The sequence below is a fragment of the Brienomyrus brachyistius genome, chromosome 1 (genome assembly GCF_023856365.1).
Source record: "Brienomyrus brachyistius isolate T26 chromosome 1, BBRACH_0.4, whole genome shotgun sequence".
Lineage (NCBI taxonomy): Eukaryota > Metazoa > Chordata > Actinopteri > Osteoglossiformes > Mormyridae > Brienomyrus > Brienomyrus brachyistius.
In genome coordinates, this window is record NC_064533.1 from 22,545,087 (window position 1) to 22,559,919 (window position 14,833).

Below are 14,833 nucleotides of genomic sequence, written 5' to 3' on the forward strand. Positions count from 1 at the left end.
GTCCCCTCTACAGCCAAGAGGGCAGTTACCCATTTAGAGCTCTGCAGGAGGGCGTGGCCTCCTCACCCACCCACACAGCTGCGAAAAAAAACCTCAGACCAACAGTGGAGGCTGAGAATGGCACAAACTGTATGAAAATGACAGCGCAAATGGGGGGTGGCTCATTTTGCATGTGACTCATCTAGTTCCATTTAATGTCAAGTCCAAGCTTGGATGTCACTGGTTGCTCTGGTCAATATGATGCAGCACAGCTTTTTGGTCAAAGTATAATTCATATTCTTGTCTTTTTGGCCTTGATATATCGAGCCCGTTTGTTTGCATATTTGTGAACCACCAGGTGCAAATCCAAAAGCTAAGCTAAAGAAAGATTTCTTGCCCAAAGACAGCAGCATCAAACACAGTGAATACTGTACGGCTGTGTTACAACCACACACATATGCACATACACACATACACATGTTTGTAATTATATCTTTGTGGGGACTCTCCATTCATTTCTATGGGGAAAACTCAAATCCTGACATGGTGACCTTAACCCCTACCCAGCCCTAACCTTAACCATAAGTAACCAGACAAAATACGAGACTTCTGGCATTCTTAGTTCTTTGATTGCATTCACAGATCTTTGTGAGGACCTGAAAGTGGTCCCCACAATGTCGAAATAACAGGTTTTTATTTGATTGTGGGGGATACTTGGTCCCCACAATGTGACATAAACATAGTCCACACACACACACACAGTTACAGTGCAGCTGAGAGATGTTCCGTTGGCAGCACTACTACCCCCAGTCAGTTCAGAAAAGACTCTGTGAGAAAGCAGGCCCATATTATGCGTCGTTCTCAAGGATTATGGGTAAATCCTGCCACTCTCTCTCCTTCGCTCACTAATCCCTGCTGCAATGTTTTCAGGCCAGTTAGACCAGATGTTTCTTCTGGGGGGGGGTGGTTGTCGGACACCTGGGGATGACGAGCTCTATGGGGTGAGATAGCGTGATGGTGGGGGAGTGGGGGGCTGTCCTCTTATCCCTTGCCTCGGAGTCACATGGCTCTGGTGAAGGTGAAACCAGCAGAGATGCGGGGAGTCGAGTCAGCAGGAAAGAGAAGCGAGGGAAGATGTTTCCTCAGCAACTTGGGATAAAGAGGCGTCTTTAGATTCCTTTTTCTATCCATCCTCTATCTTATACAGTCAGTAATGGTGTCTCAGACATACTGAAGCCGAACGTGTATGTGTACAAACACACTGGAGAGGCCCCCAGCCAGCAACAGGGTGGGGGGGGGGGGGGGCAGGGGGGGGTAGTCCCTGGGCACACATTCAATAGCTAAAGTCTCTCCAGTATCCTGCTTATGTCTCATGGCGTTAACCTGACCCTGGTCTGGAGAAGTCATCCCATACCCCCCCCCTGAAAAGTGATGGGTAATAACAACAGTAGGCAACCATTCCCAGTCCCCTCCCCCATCCACCCCCACACACCCAGCCTGCATCCATGGTGTCTGCTAGGAACCACTGGCACACCTGCAAGAGGAAGTGAGCTAATGATTGAGTGATGCATTGTGGGTAAAGATCCAACTGGTCTTCAGGGGGGGTGGGGGGAGTCATTGCTGCCCAACTGCTTTTAGTCAGTGATAATTAAGTAATGGAACAATTAATGTCACCTACTCCTCATTTACCTGATTACATGTATATGTGAGCTCATCTGTTTTTGGGGGTTTCAGGACCGAAGCAGATAACTGAGATGGTGAAAGTGGCTGTCATCCTTATTTTTTTTTTTGCTTCCAGTCCATAAATTGCTTTCAGCCCAAAACCTGAACACGTGTTTGTTGCCCAGCTGGCAGCCCATCCCACAATGAGGTGCTGGCAGGACTTTCCGTATTTCAGTCGCGTTTAAAGGCTTGTCTTTGCCAGCACAACAAACGGCTGTTTTCTATTCTCTGTGTGAAAGGCACTCCGGGACGACTCCCAACTGGAACACGTCCGCGCCGGCCCTTCTGCCTACCGTCCTCACATGGCTACGCCCCCTAGTGATCAGAGCAACCAAACTGATTATTCTTTCATAGTTCCCTTTAAGTTTTTGCGCAGCTTCTCATTTCATGGAATAGTTGTCTATTTATCCACATGAACACAGAGAAGAAGAGGCAGCAATGCCACGTACCGAGCAATTCACACGGCTCTCTGACAGAGCTCCCTCTCTCTCTCTCCCTCTCTCTCTGTCTCTCTGTCTCTCTCCAAAGCTGTGCCCTCCTTATGTGGTGGCAGAGTGGCTGCCCACTTTCCTCAATTGTGTCTATCTGCTGTCCAGACCACAGCCCTCTCTGGTCTGTCTTACCATCACAGTACTGGTCTGTTGGCCAACTTACTACTCATGTCTCACTGATGGGACGATTGAAGCTTTGAAGCCCAGTGTGAGTGGAACTATCATTCACTGTCAATCTCAACCCAATCTGAGCCAGCTTTTAAAACCACTTTATGTGGAAATAGATAACAGACTTATCTTTACTCACTCAGCAGCCTGAGAAAAATAGCCTGTACATCACTTCCTGCTGGTCTCTCTTTGTTGATCACCCAGTCCCAGTATCTCCCTTCTGGTCACTCCTCTGGTAACTGTTCCAATATCTACTTGCTGGTTACTCCTTGCTAATCACTGTATTCCAGTATCTCCCAGCTGATCTCTCCTTACTGATCTCTCCACCCAGTATCTCCTTGCTGGTTTCTTCTTGTTGACCACACTATCCCAGTATCTCCCAGCTGGTCTCTCCTTGCTGGTCTCTCCATCCTAATATTTTCATGCTGGTCTTCATCATTAATATCCTAGTTTTTTACAACCAAACTCTCTTCTCTGAATCTCTGTCAGCATATCTATGTTGAGACCCTAAAGCAGGGGTGAAAAACTTCAGTCCTGAAGGGTCAGAGCCCTGCACAGTTTTGGGTTTCTCCTCATTTAACACACAGGGGACAGGGAAAGAACTAAGCTACACAGGACTCCGGCCCTCCACGACTGGAGTTGGGCACCCCAGCACTAAAGTGTAAAAATGTGCACCAGAATCTAAACCAATGAGAATTTGTCAGTTTTTCCGTAATAGACTCAAATCCCCTCTTCATGGTAGCACAAGAACACACACTCATATGTTTAAGCCCCACCCTGACTGCAGCCTATGTCCAAAAACTCAAAAACTGCACCACCATATGGTTCCCATGTCAAGATGGCTTCCCCGGACCCTCAGTTTTGGTCAGAGATAAAGGCACGAGTCACTATTGCAGTGGGTTGACCCACTCCACTGTGTGGGGTCATGACCACGCGTCCCTGCGCCCATCTCTTCTGCCTGTAGGAGGCAGCCCAGTAGCTTTCATCTGAACCCTGATCCATTTAAGCGGAGGTTTTCAGGCATATTTTTCAGGGTCACCCCGGAGGAGGATAAGCCCTCGGACTGGCACGTGATTTAAACGGCGGGTTCTGAAAGACTAGCTCAGGAATCCTGCCGAGAGCATCTGAGGGCGAGCGGCCGGCTCATCAGACCCAGAGCGCTGCGCACAATCAGCCGCATTAGCTCTCAGCCAGGGCTTTTTCATCCACCATCAAAGGCATCGCAGGAAGATGGAACATCTGAAGGTAGCTCTTACTTCTACGCCATTTCACAGGGCCGTATATGTGTGTGGGCAAGAGGGGGAGAAACAGAGTGTGTGTGAATGTCATTACAGTCAGCAGACACAGACAGAGGCACCGGTATGACACCATTATCAGCTCCCTAATTATCGTTCCTCCTGGCTCCTTTAGATGGCACCAGTGTTCACATGTTATCATTGAATTACACTTGATCCAACAAGGGAAGAACAGCCCTCGACTTACCGCAGATTAGTATATCATCCCCCATGTGCACACTACAAAGGGGCGTGTCTTGTTGTGTCAACCACACTAGTCACTCCCTCTAGCACACACCCATTGTCCTGCCATCCTACCGTTCACACGGGAGCCGCCAAAACGGGAACGGGGTGGCGGAAAAGCCACGCTCTTTTGTCCCCAGAATCTATTTCCGCACGCGTGCCCCCAAACACTCAGCGCCGATGACAGGGCAGGAGAGCGGCAGTGCCAAGCTCAGAGAACATTACCCGTCTAATCCAGTGTAGCTGCCTGCGTCGTTATCCTCAACAAAAAAGCAAACAAACAAAGCCTTCCTGCCCCTAATTAAAGACACGGGCATCCGGCATGGGAGAGATACTGAAGTAGGCTCTTCTTCCCAGACTAAACATGCCCTCATTACGAAAATAAGGCATCAGAGACATGTCAGTCGATATTCATCAGGGCAAAAATTACTCACACGGAGTGAAACTCCTCCACGCTGCCCTTGCTGACATTCTGTCTAACTTGACAGTTTTTTATTGTGTTTTATTGCCTTGCGTAGGATTATGCATAGTATTATATATTAAACTATGAAAAAGTCAGAGTCAAAGAAAGTTTTTATTTATCTGGGTAGTGAGTGTTCAGAATTTGCTCAGGAAAAAAAATACAATTCAGCATTAGAACATATGGAAATTTAAAGTAACACAATACAAAATAAACAAACATTTCTTCTGGATGGCTAGAAGAACATAGCATCTGTTCCCAAACTTCTCCTCAGGGACACCACAGTTATTTTATTAGATAAAATGCACCACCAACTTGCTTAATCAATCAATGAATCAATCAGTTAACAAAAATAAATGAAGTATTGATTAGCCAAACAAAGTGTGCTATATAAATTTCGCTCTGGACTTCTACTCTCTGGACCTGAACTACCCACCTCTGGTGAGGAGACTGCATGTTCTGCCAGGCCAATCTTACCCAGAAAGTGCCGCTGTGTAAGCGGGTTTTTGCTGCAACTCCCTAATTAGATTACTAATTACAGGATGGGTTGGCTGAGTCCAAGCTATCCAATTTCCAGTCCAAAAAACTGAGAATTCCATCCATCCATCCATTATCATCCGCTGTATCCAAGGTTGGGTCACGAGGGCAGCAGTCTCAGCAGGGAAACCCAGATTTCCCTCCCGGCCACTTCATCTAGCTCCTCCGGGGGAATTCCAAGGCGTTCCCAGGCCAGCCGAGAGACATAGTCCCTCCAGCGTGTCCTGGGTCTTCCCCAGGGCCTTCTCCCAGTGGGACATGCCCGGAACACCTCACCAGGGAGGCGTCCAGGAGGCATCCTAATTAGATGCCCGAGCCACCTCATCTGGCTCCTCTCAATGTGGAGGAGCAGCGGCTCTACTCTGAGTCCCTCCCAAATGACTGAGCTCCTCACCCTATCTCTAAGGGAGAGCCCAGCCACCCTGTGGAGAAAACTCATTTCGGCCGCTTGCACTCGCGATCTCGTACTTTCGGTCACTACCCATAGCTCATGACCATAGGTGAGGGTAGGAACGTAGATAAACTGGTAAATCGAGAGCTTTGCCTTTTGGCTCAGCTCCTTCTTCACCATGACAGACCGATGCAGCGCCTGCATTATTGCTGATGCCGCACCGATCCGCCTGTCAATCTCCCGCTCCATCCTTCCCTCACTCGTGAACAAGACCCCGAGATACTTGAACTCCTCCACGTGGGGAAGGACTCTCTCCCCAACCCGGAGAGAGCACTCCACCCTTTTCCGGCTGAGGACCATGGTCTCGGATTTGGAGGTGCTGATTTTCATCCCAGCCGCTTCACACTCGGCTGTGAACTGCTCCAGTGAGAGCCGAAGGTCACAATCCGATGAGGCCAACAGAACCACATCGTCTGCAAAAAGCAGAGACCTAATCCTGAGGTCATCAAACCGGACACCCTCAACGCCCTGGCTGCACCTAGAAATTCTGTCCATAAAAGTTATGAACAGAATTGGTGACAAAGGGCAGCCCTGGCGGAGTCCAACCCTCACCGGGAACGAGTCCGACTTACTGCCGACAATGCGGACCAAGCTCTGGCATCGGTCGTACAGGGACCGAACAGCCCTTATAAGGCAGCCCGGCACCCCATACTCCCAGAGCACTCCCCACAGGACTCCCTGAGGGACGCGGTCAAATGCCTTCTCCAAGTCCACAAAACACATGTAAACTGGTTGGGCAAACTCCCACGCACCCTCCAGGACCCTGCTGAGAGTATAGAGCTGGTCCACTGTTCCACGGTCAGAGCAAAAACCACACTGCTCCTCCTGAATCCGAGGTTCGACTATCCGATGGACCCTCCTCTCCAGCACCCCCGAATAGACCTTACCAGGGAGGCTGAGTAGTATGATCCCCCTATAGTTGGAACACACCCTCCGGTCCCCCTTCTTGAACAGGGGGACCACCACCCTGGTCTGCAAATCCAGAGGCACCTCCCCCGATGTCCACGCAATGCCGCAGATGCGTGTCAACCAAGACAACCGCAACATCCAGAGCCTTGAGGAACTCCGGGCGGATCTCATCCACCCCCGGGGCCCAGCCACCGACGAGCTTTTTAACCACCTCAGCGACCTCTGCCCCAGAGATAGGTGAGTCCGCCCCCAAGTCCTCAGACTCTGCTTCCTCATTGGAAGGCGTGTCGGTGGGATTGAGGAGATCTTCGAAGTATTCCTTCCACAGACCCACAACGTCCCAAGCTGAGGTCAGCAGCGCACCATCCCCACTATAAACAGTGTTGATGCTGCACCACTTTCCCGCCCTGAGACACCGGATGGTGGACCAGAATCTCCTCAAAGTCATCCGGAAGTCATTCTCCATGGCCTCGCCAAACTCCTCCCATACCCGAGTTTTTGCCTCAGCGACCACCGAAGCCGTGTTCCGCTTAGCCTGCCGGTACCTATCAGCTGCCTCCGGAGTCCCACAGGCCAAAAAGGCCCGATAGAATTCCTTCTTCAGCTTGACAACATCCCTCACTGCCGGTGTCCACCAGTGGGTTCGGGGATTACCGCTGCGACAGGCACCAGCCACCTTACGGCCACAGCTCCGGTCAGCCGCTTCAACAATGGAGTCACGGAACATGGCCCATTCGGACTCAATGTCCCCCGCCTCCCCTGGGACATGGGCGAAGTTCTGCCGGAGGTTGGAGTTGAAGCTTCTCCTGACAGGGGATTCCGCCAGGCGTTCCCAACAGACCTGCACTATACACTTGGGCCTGCCAGGTCTGACCGGCTTCCACCCCCACTAGCAGAGCCAACCCACCACCAGGTGGTGATCATTTGACAGCTCCGCCCCTCTCCTCACCCTAGTGTCCAATACGTGCGGCCACAAGTCGAATGACACGACCACAAAGTCGATCATCAAACTGCGGCCTAGGGTGTCCTGGTGCCAAGTGCACATATGGACACCCTTATGCTTGAACATGGTGTTCATTATGGATAATCCATGACGAGCACAGAAGTCCAATAACATAACACCACTCGGGTTCAGATCGGGGGCGCCGTTCCTCCCAATCACGCCCCTCCAGGTCTCACTGTCATTGCCCACATGAGCATTGAAGTCCCCCAGTAGAACAAGAGAGTCCCCAGGAGGAGCGCTCTCCAACACCCCTTCCAAGGACTCCAAAAAGGGTGGGTATTCTGAACTGCTGTTTGGTGCATAAGCAGAAACAACAGTCAGGACCCGTCCCCCCACCCGAAGGCGAAGGGAGGCTATGCTTTCGTCCACTGCGGTAAACCCCAATGTACAGGCACCCAGCCAAGGGGCAATAAGTATGCCCACACCTGCTCGGCAACTCTCCCCGTGAGCAACTCCAGAGTGGAAGAGGGTCAAACCCCCTTTGAGGAAACTGGTTCCAGAGCCCAAGCAGCGTGCCAAGGTGAGTCTAGTCTGACTACATCTAGTCGGAACCTCACAGCCTCGCGGACCAGCTCAGGCTCCTTCCCCACCAGAGAGGTCACATTCCATGTCCCTAGAGCTGGCTTCTGCAGCCGAGGATCAGACCGCCAAGGTCCCGGCCTTCAGCCACTGCCCAACTCGCACTGCACCCGACCCCTTTGGCCCCTCCTTCAGGTGGTGAGCCTATTCGAGGGGGGACCCATGTGCCTTGTACACCCCATGGGTGCAGGGCTGGCCACCAGGCACTCGCCATCAAGCCCCACCCCCAGGCCTGGCTCCAGGAGGGGGTCCCGGTGAGACCGCGTCCAGGCGAGGGAAAACGTGTGCCCATGTTTTTCTTCATCATGAGGGGTCTTTTGAGCCGCACTTTGTCTGGTTCCTCACCCAGGACCTGTTTGCCTTGGGTGACCCTACCAGGGGCATAAAGCCCCAGGCAACTTAGCTCCTGGGATCATTGGAACACACAAACCCCTCCACCACGATAAGGTCTCGGCTCCAGCAGGGGAAAACTGTGAATTATAATCTCTAAATTGTCCATAGGTGTAAATGGAATGTGTGCCCTGCGATGGATTGGTGCCCCCTACCTGGTTATACCCTGCCTAGAGCCTGTAGCTTCTCGGATAGCATCTGCGCCAAACTACCTTACATTTGATAAGTGTGTATAGAAAAGGGATGGATATTGTATAATATAGTATTTTTGCTATTTTATAACATTTTTACATAGATACATATCCTTTGTTTTTATCCTACTACTCACCCATTTTAACTAATTCATTTCATTCATCTATTTCATTTCTCTTTTTTTTGCACGGTTATGGGGGTGAGCCGGATTTTCAGTCCATTGCAAGTTGCACCAGTATAAAAAGAGAATCTTGAATCTTGAACTGCCCCGCTAAGAAGCTGCACAGATTCTGCAAATAATCCAGAAATATCAATATCTGCAGCTCTGACTATTATGCATGCTGGGCATGAGGGCATTTTGCTGTGAAATGTCACACAGCGCCGATTCACATTATGAATTCTACCATTTAGCATTTACGCTAAAGCTTTATTTTCTCATTATGTGTTCAGAGCCTTTAAACTGCACAAATTTCCACGTCTCCCAGCTGTAAGGATTTTGTGCAAGTAAAAGTATATAAGTTTCTTTATTTCAAATATATTCAATGCTTGGTATAGCCACGCAATAAAAACATCCATTATAATGCTATTGCAGGGACTCTGACCCAGGCTAATTTCAGACAGCAGCGGAGTTATAGAGATGATACGCTAAATATAATGAGTGCTTAATTTCTGCTGGGGTTTGTTAAATACAGGCTCTGTGCATCAGCTCTCAAAAAAGAATTCCAAACACTGGAAAGTTCTGGATAAAGCTCTTTGCAAGTAAAAAGAGCTAAAAACGGTGAAAGCGACTGCAGTACTAAGGTTAGCGGTGGCTGGTTTTATGTAACGTCCAGCGGCGAGAAAAAAAATCACTGACAGCCATCGGATCCTGCTGGGAATAGCAACACCACGGTCCCTCCCTGTTCTTGTCAAACTGGGAATGGAGAGGAAATGGGGAGAAGGGGTGGGAATTAATGAAAGTAATGGGACAAGAAGGAGGAGGAGGTGCAGGGAGGAAGAGGAGGAGCAGGTGCCGGTGGAGGCGCAGAAGGGACATGCGGGAGGAGGTAGGTGGTAACAAAGTTCCTTCCTGACAACAAATCAAGTACATGCAGAAAACTAGTGTCGGGGAAGCTACTTTTAAATGGTGGCTTTTCAAGCTACAAGCTACTTATGATTAAAAGTAGCGAAGGTACAGCCAAGACACTGTTTCGATATAGTAGTTAACTGCACTACAAGCTACAGAGAAGTAGCTAACTACATCGAAGCTATTTCACCCAGTAATACTTAATATTTATGCTGTAGGATATTCTTAAAGTAAATTTTTAAAATTTTAAAACATTTACAAATTTTAAAAATGTAAAACATGATGTTATAAGTAATATGAAAATCTATTCTTTTAAGAATGTAATGTAAAATCGCAAAAAGGTTTCAAAAAAGTTTGTTTGATGTAAACTAAGAGTACTTAGACACTAAGAGTGCTGTGTGAAAATTAGAAGGGTTACAAAAAAAAAGAATGATAAATTTTGATCATCTGTCCAAGATTATAAATTGTATATGCAAAAAATATTATATGTATAGTATACTGTATAATAAAATTATATCATCTTTAAGTCATAATGTGATTCTACATAATGTTTTTTTAAACATTTTTAAATACCAATTTTCTTAGTTCAGCATCGTTATACCCTTACTGTGAGCGCTGCGAAATATAGCCAGAGCACGAGATGAATGAATGATCATCTCGCGGGGATGCACGCGCTGCAGCTGGGGCGGAAACTGACATACGCTCACGCGGGCCAGCACTCGCGCTGCCAAACACGGCGAAGTCGTGGACACATATTTGCAACCTCAGAACGGTCGTAAAGTCGACTAATCGTGAGTTGCATTCGTTATAAATCAACGATGACCTGTAGTATTTCTAACAATGTAGCGGTTACCCACACTACATTGCTTTTTTTTTAATCGTTGGTTCCTGGAAAAGTTACAATGTTTTAAAAATAGCTGCGCTACCGATAAGCTACTGAAAAAGTCGTTAGTAAGTTATTGTAGTAAGCTACTCCCAAGCACTGCAGATAATGAGATGTTGTTTTGTACGTCTGTTTTCCTTAAATGTATATTAATTTAATGTACATCCTTATCCACTTGTATTAGTTTGGGAATTTATTACACTAGCAATATAAGGCGAAGATATTTTTCATTTGAATAAATGTGTGAATTTGAATTTGAGTTAGAGAGTGTGAGCGGGAGGTAGAGAAAGACACCGTGCTCAATGTCTCACTTGAGTGCACCTTTTCGGGCTCCTTCAGCTGGCCCTCACGCGCCCCTCCAGCACCAAGCACACGGCCGGCTGTTTGTGATGGAAATTCCTCCGCTCTGGAGAGCGAGTTGAGAGGCAATCCCAGCACATTAACGGGCAATCGACGCAAATGAGCGAGAGGGAGAGATCTCCGTAGCAACGTGATGTGGCGAAAAAGAAAGAGGTCGTGCATGTGCGTGTGTGTTGAGGACTGGGGGGGGACCTGCCATAGGAACACCTATACAAAATGGGCAATTAACTCGGAGGAACTGTTAAATTTTCACATGCTCATGGCTACATTAACCCCCCTAAGGGCCAAGTAATCCCCCATAAGCAAAGAATGGGATGCATCAAGATTAGTTTAGCGGGTCTGACACCCCCTGGAAATTTAATAAAAATACATCAGTCATAGTTAAAACTCCAGTGCCACAGCATAACAGAGACAATGAGTCAGCGCAGCTCAACAATGAGACTCATTTGCTTTCATTGACTAACAAATGGTTTTCATAAGAGCAACTCGCAATAAGATACCTTCAGGCTTTACCAACATAGAACTTGACTAGTAGAGTGAGACAACCACATGCACAACACTTAACTCTCAATTGGGATGGAAATCTGCATATTTAACAGGGGATCACAGAATCTATGATTGCGCCCAAAGACCAAAATAGGTGCTAAGCACAGGAGATGGCACGGAATTGAGCAATACCGGTTTCCAGTTCGGTAAGCCTTCCTTTGATGCTAACAAGTGCACAGCACTGTTCCACAACAGCCATCAGGAGATCCCAGCTAAAGCGCTGCAGCTGCCCAACCACCAGTAGGTGTCACCATGGAGCGAAGAAATATCAAGATGTATGTTTGAGATACAGTTAACTGAAGCTTAACACAAACTGTCACATCAATATTTTTGAACATACAATATCTTTATTTGATTTGTCATCAGGGGGCGGCATGGTGGTGCAGTGGTTAGCACTGTTGCCTCACACCTCTGGGACCCAGGTTCGAATCTCCGCCTGGGTCACATGTATGTGGAGTTTGCATGTTCTCCCCATGTCGTCGTGGGGTTTCCTCCGGGTACTCCGGTTTCCCCCCACAGTCCAAAAACATGCTGAGGCTAATTGGACTTGCTAAATTGCCCATAGGAATGCGTGTGAGAGTGAATGGTGTGTGAGTGTGCCCTGCGATGGGCTGGCCCCCCATCCTGGGTTGTTCCCAGCCTCGTGCCCATTGCTTCCGGGATAGGCTCCGGACTCCCCGCGACCCAATAGGATAAGCGGTTTGGAAAATGGATGGATGGATGGATGATTTGTCATCAAAGAAGATGGTTAGGGTGTTATGGTGGGTCATGTCACAAGCGGGGAATAAGGTTACGATCCACTTATGACTCTAAGGCAAAGGGGTTTATTAAACTAAACAGAACTACACTAACAAAAAAAAAACAAAAAGACTGAGATCAGGCTAGGAGACAAAACTTCCAACACAGTACAATGAACCGTCAAAGACACTGACCAGAACAGGCACTTAAATACACAGCTAGCAAGACACAATGCAAACAGGTGAGAATCATAACCAATTAACCAATCACAAGAACTCTGGGCAAACAAGAAACCTGTTGTGGCATATTACAATTAAACAGCACTGGAGACTAGGGACAATTAACAAACACTAAGGGTTACTAAAGCAAGAAAAACAGAATAAATGGTACATGGAGCAAAAGACAAGGAGCCAATTGAAATACAAAAAAAACACCATAAACTTGAAAGCACTGATAACCAATAACAATAGGGAAAAACAAACAAAAGTGAGGTTTGTTCCTAGCCAGCGTTAAACCCACGTCACTCAGATTCACAAGCAGAGCCCCACACTCAGCTCTATGAGCTCTGCAGCAGTCCAGGGAACTGGGGCTGAAGGGGAAGTGACTGGAGGAAGACGCCTGCTGGCCAAACGAGGAGGAGATGTGAAAGGCAGGGTTGGACAGGTGCTGACCCTGACACTTCATATGGCAGATCCACATTCCGGGGGCCACAAATACACAAATAACTACAGTGTGTAATATGTGGATTGCGATGTTGTTGCATAAGATAAGGAGTTCAACTAGAACTTTTCATGGCCATCCACAAACATATGGTTTCAGGGGTGATTCTACAGTTTTTTTAAGATGCGGGGGGCATAGGAAGGGTCATGTAATTCTTACCGGCGGGCAACTTTATCATTAACCAATAATATGTTTTGAATCACTGACTGACAGAGGAGGGGGCACTCCAGGGGCCAATCAGCTTTCAGTTGCGGCTAGTGCCCCTGCGTCCCTGCCCCTTCATGATTTCCTGGTATGTGACCGACAGGTGTGCGCTCTCCAGGTAAATGCTCCCCATGTGCATGGCCATTCAGATACGAGTCTAAGATCATTCCCTCCATGCGAACCGTCATCCTTCATCCACAGATTTCACAACTGCAGGAGTACAGGTGTGACCTCGCTTGCCTAGGTGCGCTCAGCCCTGGTGAGGTGGGGCGTCCGGAGTCACGGAGGGCCTTGTGCAAGGACTTCCTGCCTGCCTGTCGAGCTCTTACGCAGTGGGCCTGGCCCTCGGCTCTCATCCGGAATCTCCTCACGCGTCGCTCTCATAAATCAGCGGGCTCAATGCGTGGGCCGCCCCGGCCTGGCCCATCAATGGCCCCTCCGCACACACAAAAAGCTGCTTCCAGGGCTCTTTCATGTTTCGCACTTGAAAACAGACTTTCATCAATAATTACTTGAAAGCCCCTGAATGGACCAGAAAGGAGATGTTCTCATCCACGCTCCAAGCCAAGTCCCCCCCACACCCTTGCCAGCCCCGACCCCGACTGATTAAAGCCGTTTATGGGAACCGCACGTGCGGGATCCCTGTAAACAACGTTTAAACGAGCGCTCGGCAAACCATTGCTGAAATCCTCCTCCTCTTCCCCCTCACTCCCCTCACCCCCCTCACCCCCCTCACCTCGCCCCAACTCCCGCCCCGCCACCCCGGGCCACAAATTTCAAACACTGGAACACAAACATTTGTGAAAGTTGAGAAGCCATCGCTCTGCATGGGGGATGAACGTAAAGACCTGCTTGGTTTACTAACCTCTTCATACAAGAAAATTCCAGAAAGGCCGTTTATGTATGTGCAGACACCAGATCCATTACTCAGCCTCACGATACCCGTCAAGTGTGATCTCACACTCAGGCTTCTTAACGACCCGCCAGAGCAGGTTTAGGTTAAAACACCTCTGAAAGGTACGACGGCTGAGCCAATCCCAGGATTCGACCCACAGCTGAAGCGCATTTTCGAGATGCTTCGATTTCACTCCCACCACCCCCCAATAGACCACAAAAAGGGCCCCCGGCTCAGCCGCTCCGAGCGTTTATGCGCCTCTCTGCGGGGCCCCCCTCCCGTGATCCAGGGCCCCGCGATCCAGCCCATTCATAACTCTATAAATCAGCCGCACATCTGCGGCGCCGTGGCAAATGGGCCCAGTCTGCCAATTACAGCCGCTGACACCGCGCTGATAAATGGAGCACGCGGCACAAAGGGGCCCTCGCGGGCGAGGAGCGGCCCGTTCAGGGAGCAGCGGGCGGGGACAGGGTGCGCCGCGGGCTCGCGTACTCCATCACGCCGTCGGGGGGGTTAATATGAGTCCTGTTTACGTCAACTCACAGGGAACTGGATCCCGACGTGGAGAGCCCCCCCCCCACACGACTGCCACAGTGCAACCTTTCAGCCCAACAAAAGCATCTGTTTCCATACTGCGCCATTCAGGGCCCCTGTGGCCCCCGCCCCCCCCACAGCTCTCACCTTGCGGTACGGCTCATTGTCCCCCCCTCTCAGAATTCCCGATCGATCTTCGTGTCTGGAAGACAAACGAGAGCGTCTGATGAGCTGCAGGGCCCAGGGCTGGGGGGGGGGCAAGTCAGCCGGCTGCACGGTGGTCCCCGAAATACCCTCGCTCCCCCCACGGCGTTAAACAGTAACCAGAGCACAAACAGGCCGCGGGGACTCCGGCTCAAGGCTCCCTGGGGGCACGGATTGACCCCCCCCTCCATCTTACCTCACTCGCTTTAGAGAGAGAGAGAGAGAGAGAGAGAGAGACACGGCAGTAATGAACAAGAGGCTTTTCTAGAATATTCCAAATGCTTG